Source organism: Theropithecus gelada, chromosome 9 (genome assembly GCF_003255815.1).
Source record: "Theropithecus gelada isolate Dixy chromosome 9, Tgel_1.0, whole genome shotgun sequence".
Lineage (NCBI taxonomy): Eukaryota > Metazoa > Chordata > Mammalia > Primates > Cercopithecidae > Theropithecus > Theropithecus gelada.
The window spans coordinates 130,217,744-130,228,359 of NC_037677.1; the positions used below are offsets into that span (position 1 = coordinate 130,217,744).

The following is a 10,616-nucleotide window of genomic DNA, read 5'->3' on the forward strand; positions in this document are numbered from 1 at the left end:
TGTTCGTGCCAAGGGTCAGTCCAAGTGCAGAGCCCCATCTTGGGAAGTGGGGAGACGGGCAGAGCCCAGCACACCAGAGGAGATGGAGTAGCAGATGTGGAGAAGTGACAGGTTTACTTACTTAATGCAGCTGAAATTCATGGAAGGATGTTAATTCTCTCCTCTGTCAGCTTGCCTCTTCTAAAGTGCTGACAAGCTCCCCTTGCTCTTTTTAAGGTGCAAGGCAGCCCTGCCTTAAGATCCCTGTGTACAGCCAGTGAGTTGCTTTACACAATAGGAAAATGCAGCTAGAAACCATAGTAGAGGCTGGGGAGAGCATGTTCCCCTTTCGCACAGAGATGCCTTTAATATTACACAATGTTTCTTCACTTTTCTCATCCTGGTTGACAGAAGGGAGAGTATTGTAAGAGTATTTCTTTCACAGCTCTACAATTTCTGGCGTTGGTTCATTCACTATCTCCTTGGAAGTAGCCATAATCTTTTTTTTTTTTTTGAACTCTAAACTTTTTATTGGCCTCCTGCTCCCCAAAGGGTACCCTGCTTCTGCTGGCTTAATGCCTCAGAACTTTGGTGTCCTTGGTCTCAGACACCACTTTGCCATCCACTATCCAGCGGGTGGTGGTCTTTTGGATGGTTTGCATGGAGTTGCTGATGTCCAAGCCATCACCAAGATTGAATTCCTCGCCATCTTCCAGCAGATGGCGGTCGGTGGCGATCTCAGCTTCCAGCTTGACCTTGATGTTCAGCACGGCCTCATACTCCTGGGCCTGTCGCTGTCCCTCTGCCCGGGCCTGTGCCAGCTCTGACTCCAGGTGCAGCAGGATCCTATTGAGCTGCTCCATCTGTAGGGTGTAGCGGGCCTCCACCTCCCTCAGGCTGTTCTCCAAGCTGGCCTTCAGATTTATCGTGGAGTCCAGGTCGGTCTCCAAGGACTGGACTCTATGTCTCAGCTCTGTGTGCGTCGTCTCAGCAGCTCCAACCTCGGCGGACTGTGGTGACCACTGTGGTCCTCTCCTCAATCTGCTGAGACCAGTACTTGTCCAGCTCCTCTCGGTTCTTCCGAGCCAGCTCATCATATTGGGCCTGGATGTCTGCCATGATCTTGGCGAAGTCCTGAGATTTGGGGGCATCTACCTCCATGGTCAACCGAGAGCTGGCAATCTGGGCTTGTAGGCCTTTTACTTCCTCTTTGTGGTTCTTCATGAAGAGCAGCTCCTCCTTGAGAGCCTCGATCTCTGTCTCCAGCTGCAGTCGAGTGACATTGGTGTCATCAATGACCTTGCGGAGCCCATGGATGTTGTTCTCCACAGACTGGCGCATGGCCAGCTCTGTCTCATACTTTACTCTAAAGTCATCAGCTGCAAGACGGGCATTGTCAATCTGCAGAACGATGCGGGCATTGTCCACAGTATTTGCAAAGATCTGAGCCCTCAGGTCCTCAATGATCTTGAAATAATGGCTCCAGTCTCTGACCTAGTGTCCCTTCTTCTCCAAGTGCTCCCGGATTTTGCTCTCCAGCGTCCGGTTCTCGGTCTCCAGGATTCTCACTCTGTCCAGGTAAGAGGCCAGTGGTCGTTCAGGCTTTGCATGGTCTCCTTTTCATTCTGGATGCCTCCCATTCCTGCCAGACCCCTGGCCATCCCTGAGGCCAGGCCCCCGAACCCCATGCTGCCCCAGAAGCTGGTGGTGCGGGACACGGAGATCCGGGAGCCAGAGGCCCCGGCGCCTGCATAGACGCTGGCCGTGCTGCTGACCAGCCGGGCGCAGTAACTGGGCGCCTGGACAGAGCCCAGGGACTGGTGGTTGGTAGAGAAGGTGGAGCGAGTGGTGAAGCTCATGCTGTATGGGAGGAAGGCAAGACGACAGGACTCAGGCTTTGCCGATGACAGCCATAATCTTTTAAAAAATGTTCAGAAAATAAAAATTTTAATTTTGGAGAGAGTGAAAGAGCATCAGGGAACTCGGGACCCTGAGAGCCCCCGGGATTATGTCGACCGCTTTCTCAGTGACATGGAGGAGGTGGGTGTAAGCGGATAACACTGTCCTCACCAGGGATCTGGCTGTGCCATTCTCAGTATAAGTGTCCCCACAGCACCAGGACAGAAGAAGACGCTGCTCTCACACCTCTGCAGAGAGCAGCCGGCACACGCACACTTAACATGAGTTATATTCTGTGTTCACCAGTCTTCTACGTAGAATCCCTTCTGGCCTTGAAACTGTTCGTTTTACTACCATTAGACCTCTAAATGGAGTGTTTTACCTTTTTCATTAACTGGCTCATTAAACACATGTTTACTGAGCACCTGCTAGGCAAATCGATCATGACAGAGACTGTGTGTGCCCCCAAAGAGCTCACAATCCATTAGTGAAGATGAAGCGTAAGCTGCCTGATGTGTAAACTGTCTTTTTCCCTAACGCCCAGACAGAGCCTGCAATGTAACAGATACTCAATAAGTGCTTTCGTAGGTGTTGAATACGTGCTTCTTTATCCCCACACAGGCATGCCTGTGCATGTGTGTGCATGTGCCTGTATGCATGCGTGCCTGTGTGTACACAAGCATGTACCGTTTTTACTTTTTCACAAGTCTGTCAAAAGTGAAACATCTTACAAGATGTTTTCTGTTATGCAAAGTGTCAATATTTCATTGCTGAATACAAATTAGACATCAAATGAAAATCACATAGACCAAAAAATCACCATAAAAGTTATTCATTTATAGCCACCATTAATTTTCATTGGGAATCTCCTATTCACAAATAAAATGTTACTGAAAAGTGTCCTTTTATGAAATCATGTAACTGCTAACTCCATTATCTACAGGAAAACCACAACCCATCTTCTGAGTTTAATTTGGAGAACTTCACATGTACTACGTTGAGTCTGTTTACTGCCAGCACAGAGACGGTCCCCATCACACTGAAACACATGGAGGTGGAGGGTGAGGAAATTTCTGCCGGGCTTGGACAGCAGATACAGGAGCAGAGGCGCCATCCCATTGCTTCATGTTCATGTAGTAGCTTCCTTGACTGAAGGATAATACAGGCCTATTGAAAAATGCATGTAATTGTGAATATAAAATTTTAAAAATTCAGTAGCAAGCCTATCATTCAGAAAAAAGTTTTGCACTGTATTGGGCTGGTCTCCTGCCACCCTCTTCCTGTTTATGTGTGTGCACATTTTGCAAACAATATTCTAATTGCACTGCATCATAACCTTAGTTTTTCACTAGATGATGTATCATGGATTTGTTCACAGGTTATTTGGTATTCTTATACTGTTATTAACTAGCATGTACTTTTTCATTTTGTGAATACACCATAATTTACTAAACCAATACCTTATCGTTGGGTATTTTCATTATTTTTCACTTTTTGCTATCATACATAGTGCTATGAAAATGATCATTATACAGAAAACTTTTGTTATGTACCTGATTATGGCTTTAGGATATATATCTAGTAATTGAATTGCTGTATCAAAGGTTGTTACAGGCCAAAAAGAATGAGGGTAGTGACCAAACTCAACATACCACTGGAGGCTACATGAGCAAACAGAAAACTGTTCTCATGAAAGCAATGTTGGAAAACTGACAAATTGCATCTGCTGCCAGAAGGATTGCTGAGGGCAGTCACACCCCCAGCACAGTGTTCCTTGTGATTATCTATAGGAACATCTGAAACCTGTTGTGCCAAGAAAGCAAGTATGTGCACCCGTGATAAATCTAGCAGCTGACCAACCATTACCTCTCCCTCCATGCTCTTTTTTTTTTTGATGGAGTTTTGCTCTTGTTCCTGAGGCTAGAGTGCAGTGGCGCAATCTCAGCTCACCACAACCTCTGCCTCCCGGGTTCGAGTGATTCTCCTGCCTCAGTCTTCCCGAGTAGCTGGGATTACTGGCATGTACCACAATGCCTGACTAATTTTGTATTTTTAGTAGAGAGGGGTTTTTTTCCATGTTGGTCAGGCTGGTCTCGAACTCCCGACCTCAGATGATCCACCTGCCTCAGGCTCCCAAAGTGCTGGTATTACAGGCATGAGCCACCACACCTGGCTCCTCCCTGCTCTTTCTACCTAATACATATGAAGGGCTGTAGAAGCTCAAGGCTGCCCTTGCCTGCTAGAAGCAAGGAGCCCCCTGACCCCTTCTTCCAAATATACTCTTTTCTCTTTGTTTTTATTCCCGCATTCATCCCCCTTTGTTCAGTCCCACAGGGTCCATGCCAAGGTGGTGCCCAAACACAGGGACATGAGGACATGAACAAAGAAGGTTTGCTGTAGCAGAGGAACTGAAATTGACAAGATGAACCAGGATGAGTTTCCTGGCAGTGGATATAAGGTCGTGCCCTAAAGAGGTACTGGGAATGGGAAGTTTCTGAATGAGGGTAACATGGGGAAGAATTTGTCTATTGAAGAAAAACATTATGTGCAGTTGCTTAAAGTTTTGTTGAAACAATCTGGTGCTCAGGTTAGTTCTCACACATGAATGAAGATGCTGCAGAGGTTATTACACATAACCTATGGTTTCCACAGACAGGCACTCTCGATGTGGAAAATTGGGACAGAGCAGGAGAAGGATTAAAATGGGCTCAAAATATCTCAAAGTTGATTCTTTTGTTTTCTCCACTTGAAGTTTAGTTTATACTGTCCTTCTTCCATTATCTCCTTCTTATTCTGCTGGACAACAGGAGTCATGTTCTGAGTCTAAAAATCTGAGAGAATCTGTTGTCCCACCCACAGCACCAATTGAAAATAAAAAACAGGAAAGGGAGGATAAAAATTGGCCTATACCACCCCCTCCAGTTGCAGAAATATCTGTTCTGCCTCCTTTGGTAGCAGAAATAGAGACCCCAATACAGAGAATGTTACACTTTGCTGCCATAGCTAGAGAGCCCTTAGGACCTTGCGCTTTTCCTATTTCTGTAAGGCCTCATCCAAACAATCCACAGCAGTTTATTTATGAACACACCATATTAGAGTTTAAGTTGTTGAAGGAATTAAAAGCTAGTGTAGTTAATGATGGAATACAGAGCCCATTCACTTTAGGATTGCTAGAATCTATATTTGGTGCTATGTGCCTTCTACCCTTTGATGTAAAACATTTGGCTCACATTTGTTTGTCTGCTAGTGCATATCTGAAATGGAATTTAAATTGACAAGAACTGTGTGCAGACCAGGCTAGACAGAATCATGCTGCCGGACACAGAAACGTTACAGAGGATATGCCGTTAGGTAATGGCCCTTATTCAGACCTGGAACATCAAATGACACTCCCAGATGCTGCTTATCAGCAGTGTGCACAGGTCGCTAAATGTACCTGGGCCACAATTCCTGAAGAGGGAGTCCCAGTACAAGCCTTTTTACATATCATGCAAGGGTCACAGGAGCCCTAAGTGCAATTTCTTGAAAGATTACAAGAGGCAGTGAAGCACCAGATTCCTCATACTGCAGCTGCAGAAATGCTAACCTTTATGAGAACCTTTATGAGAAATGCAGAAATGCTAACCTTTATGAGAAATGCTAACCTTTATGAGAATGCAAACATAGATTGTAAACATGCACTGGCACCTGTGAGATGTACAAAAAACTTGGGAAATTTTATCAAAGCTTGTCAGGATGTGGGAACTGAGCTTCATCACTCTACAATGTTGGCTCAAGCAAAGGAATAATAGATAATTTTTATCCATCAGACAAAGTGTTGCAATTTTATAAAGTTCACTCTTTTATCCTTCTTGGATTACTCATCACAAGCCTATTCCAGGTGCCAGACTTACTTCACTGATGGCTCTTCCAAAGGCTGAGCAGCTGTTTATGGACCTAAGCATACTCAAACAATAAAAACCCCTGGAGTTTTAGTTCAATGCTCAGAATTACTGGCACTTACTCAGATTTTACAGCTCACCACTTCAACTCCTGTTAATATTGTCTGTGATTCAGCCTATGTTGTAAAGGTAGCCAGTCACATTGACACAGCCACTATTAAAAGCAGCCTAAAACCAGAGTCGTTTAGTTTGCTTCTAAGACTTCAGCAAGCTGTTTGCTCTCATGCTGCTCCTTTTCATATTTTTCATATTCGCTCTCACACACAACTTCCTGGACCACTATCTCTAAGTAATGATGGAGCAGATAAACTGATTGGCTATGTATTTCAACAAGCGCAAGCTTCTCATGCATTACTGCATGAAAACACTACTGCCCTTACTCATATGTTTCTTCTTTCTTGCAGCCATGCTCGAGCTATTGTGCAAGACTGTCCCACTTGTCAGCACGTCCCTGGTGTTATACCTGTAGAAGGATGTAACCCATGAGGCTTAGCTCCAAATGAAATCTGGCAAATGGATGTTACACACATAGCAGCCTTTGGAAGCTTAGCCATGTTCATGTGACTATAGACACTTAATCTTATAAGCTACATGCCACTTGTCAAACAGGGGAAACAGTTGCCCATGTCCAGTGACATTTTCTGCTGTCATTCACCCATATGGGAGTCCCCAAACAAATAAAAACGGACAGTGGACCTGCTTATGTTAGTCATGATTTTCAAAATTTTTTACAGTTATGGGCAATCACTCACAAAACAGGAATTCCTTACACTCCCCAAGGACAAGGCATCATAGAGTGGGCACATCACACATTACAACATATGTTGAAAAAACAAAGGGGGAGTAGGAGACCAGCTACCACCTCAAACAAAATTGCGTTTAGCCTTATTTACTTTAAAATTTTTGACTCCTGGTACAGATAATAAGACTCTGGCAGAACGACATTGGCAAATGTTACAGGAAAAGAGGAAAGTTTACCCAAAGATATTATGGAAATCTCCAAAAGAAGGACAATGGAAAGACCCAGTGGATTTCCTGACGTGGGGACGAGAGTGTGCTTGTGTTTTGCAGATCAAGAAAACCACACAGGAAGCTGAGAAACTGCTGGAGTGTCAGAGTCAGGTAAACCCCCCAACCCCATGTTTATGGCCATGCTAGCTGTAATATCCTGTGCAGTATGTTTTCCCTGTGTAGAGGCAAAAACATATTGGGCATATGTTCCTAACCCCCTGGTAGTATGACTGGGACTGTGGACCAATACTCCTCCTAAGATATATCTCCCGCTGTCCGTGCAATGCTGCAAGTACAGTTGGTGTCTCCTTTAACTTCACAGTGATGCCACAAGACAAACAGCATTGTCTTCACTTTCTGTGTAAGAGAACTAAGGCTGGGTGAGAGAATGCGAAGCTGGATCATGGATTTGTTTGGCTTCTTTTAGTTTCAAAACCCTTGAATATTTTCCTGTCTCTAATGCTAATCTTAGCACTGTATTTGGAATAAGCATATAAACATATAACCACAATCCACTCAGGTAATAGGCAATTAAATTATAAATAAATGCTCAACAAGATTATGAGTGACTGAATGAGCTATATATAAGAATAATGACTGGTTGAAGTGTTATTCATAGGATAAAGTAGAAATCATTTAAATGGCTAACAGTATAAGGAGGGTTAAATCAAGCATCCAGGTGTGGAAATAGCTGATTTACATATATAGTTTATGCCATGTAAAACATTTATAATCTAATATTGAATGAAAAACAGATACAATATTTAATGTATAGTACAATCTAAAATTTCTACATTTAGTTAAAAATGAAGGCTATAATTTTCAAAATTAGAGTGATAAAATTATGAATTTTTCTTTCTTTTATAACTCATTTTATATTTACCAAAGATCCTCCAAAGAGATTATACACTTTTATAATTAGAAAAAAAGTTATCTGTTAAAGAGATCATAAATGACATAATATTTTACAGAAGTTAAAAGCTGAGATTGTGAGGATTTCCAGGGACTCCTGCCTGCCAGTAGCCCACCTCGCATCATCATTTACATGGAATTGTTGGGACTGAGGTGATCTTATGCCTCTCAATTCCCAGCCACCTTTCTCTCCCTCTGGCTCCCTCCTGTTAAACAGAAGATAATCAGTGAGACAAATAAACATCCTAGTGTTCTAACAAGTTACACATAATTGCTTGCTTACCAATTGTTTACCTCAGAACTTTCTTTTCTTCATAGAGTCAATATAATCATCTATTTTAAATTCAGCTTTTGCCATTTTATAGTCAAAGATGCAGGACTTTACATAGGGCATGGATGGGTTTCCACAGTCTGCATGAGGATGGGAGGAGAACAGGGCAGATGCAGCCCCACTCAATGAGAGTTCTTGCTGGAGTTACTTGGCTGGACCTCTCTCCAGAGAGAGGAAACCTTCTTCTGCACCAGCTACCAAGATAGCCCCTAGTTGGAAAATCTTTTCTTTTTTCTTTTTTTTTTTTTTGAGATGGAGTCTCGCTCTGTTGCCCAGGCTGGAGTGCAGTGGCTCAATCTTGGCTCACTGCAAGCTCTGCCTCCCAGGTTCACGCCATTCTCCTGCCTCAGCCTCCGGAGTAGCTGGGGCTACAGGTGCCCGCCACCACACATGGCTAATTTTTTATATTTTTAGTAGAGACAGGGTTTCACCATGTTAGCCAGGATGGTCTCGATCTCCTGACCTCATGATCTGCCCACCTCAGCCTCCCAAAGTGCTGGGATTACAGGCATGAGCCACCGCGCCCGGCTGGAAAATCTTTTCTTCTAAGGTGAGATTCAGCCCCCACTGGAGAGGAAAACACCAGAGAATTTTAAAAAGGAAAAACCAAGGTAAGCTGAGGAGCTTCTTGACAGGAGACACAGCAGAGTCCACCCAGCTGGGGTGAATTTCTGCAGTTCCCCAACAGGACAGTGAGCAGGACCCCCAAGTCACTGGTCCCTGCAGCATGGGAGCAGCATGAGCCATCTGTGGTCACATTGTCTCCTCTGGCAGCAACCTCCAACCAGAAATCCATCTCGGGGTCTGTCCTCACAGGAACCTGATGCCAGAGCTGTGCGCTGAAAGGATTTAGACACAGGTATTTTGTGGAACTGAGCATTTTCTAGGTCTTGCTGAAGGTCATTCTGTGTGAACCTGATGGAGCTCTTTCTCATGGGCTTTTTTTCTAAGTGTGGGAGAGCATGGCCTGCATGACTGCTGGCTTCCAGCATGTAGTGTACAAACCCAAGCCACGGTGTGTAATTCACTGTAGCCCTTGACAAAATAGCAGGGGTAAAAGTCATTTTAAAATCTTCTGTTTATTACTCTCAGCCAATTAACTTTTATCTATAGTAGAAGATATTTTACCATGTTTTTTCAAAATGGAGAAATACCATGCTCTTTAAAAAGTCTTTTAGAGGCACAGACTTCTCAATTTCATTACATTAAAATCACCAAAAGGTAGAAAAAAGTGAAATTTACATATCAAAGAAATTTTCTCTTGGCAAAATACTCTATTTTGTGTTTTTGTGTTTGTGAATTTTCCATGCACGTGTCCAGATGCATAGGGAGTTTATTCATTCAATTAAGTTAAAACATTAGATAACATGGTACATAGAAAAAGTAGTGAGAACACACTTTGCTTCTGTCTCTTTAACTGAGAAAACTGGCTGATGCCTCCTGTGTGAGAGCACTGTGTAGCTGATGCAGATATGGAAACTGAGGTTTTCTTACTTGGTGCCACTGGCCTGGGCACTGCAGGTTGGCTCCAGGAGGGCAGGGTGTCTGTTTTTATTACCACTCAGCAAGTGTCACACAAATACACAAGGGTGTGTCTGCCCTGTAGTGGATCCTGGCAGGCACTGTTCTTATTACCACTCAGCAAGCGAGGCACAAATACACGCGGGTGTGTCTGCCCTCTAGTGGATGCTGGTAGGCACTGTTCTTATTACCACTCAACAAGCACCACACAAATACAGAGGGGTGTGTCTGCCCTCTAGTGGATGCTGGCAGGTGCTGTTCTTATCACCACTCAGCAAGCAACGCACAAATACAGAGAGATGTGTCTGCCCTATAGTGGAAGCTGGCAGGCACTGTTCTTATTACCACTCAGCATGTGCCGCACAAATACACGCGGGTGTGTCTGCCCGCCAGTGGATGCTGGTAGGTACTGTCCTTACCACTCAGCAAGCGCCACACAAACACACGCGGGTGTGGCTGCCCTCTAGTGGATGCTGGAAAGCACTGTTGCGCCAGCAGGGGGCGCTGGCCACCACTGTAAGAAAGAGGGCCCTGTAGTTGCTCTAGTTGCCAGCAGAGGGCGCACTGGCACAGTACCATGAGCAAGAGGGCCCTGTAGTGTGTGGCTGCAAGCAGGGGGCACCCGAGTCCGGCTTTTCAGATTACTGATGTTTCGCCGGTCTCTGCGCCGCTCCCCCCGCGGCGTGCGTCTCTGTGCCTGCACCGCGCCCCCTCAGGCCCACGCGGCGTGCGTCTCTGCGCCTGCGCCGAGACTCTCCCCACCCGGAGCGCGGGCGTGCGACCCTGCGCCTGCGCCGCGTCAGCCTGTGACTCTGTGCCTGCGCCGGCCTGCACCACCCCGGCGTGCGACTCTGCGCCTGTGCCGCCTCCGCCTGCTACTCTGCGCCTGCGCCAAGCCGCCGTGTGACTCTAGACCTGCACCGCGCCGGCGCATGACTCTCCGCCTGCGCCGCGCCGGCCTGCGACTCTGCGCTTGCGCCGGCCTGCGCCGCCCGGGCCCGCGACTCTGCGCCTGCGCCGCG

The 10,616-nt window shown here is 45.6% G+C and overlaps 1 pseudogene across 1 annotated transcript; it reads right to left on the bottom strand.

Annotated features, from left to right (window-relative positions):
• Nucleotides 1–494: 494 nt before the first annotated feature.
• Nucleotides 495–1,838, bottom strand: LOC112631836 (annotated as a pseudogene). The gene has a single exon (XR_003121208.1). The product of XR_003121208.1 is annotated as a keratin, type I cytoskeletal 18 pseudogene (transcript).
• Between the last annotated feature and the right edge of the window lie 8,778 nt (nucleotides 1,839–10,616).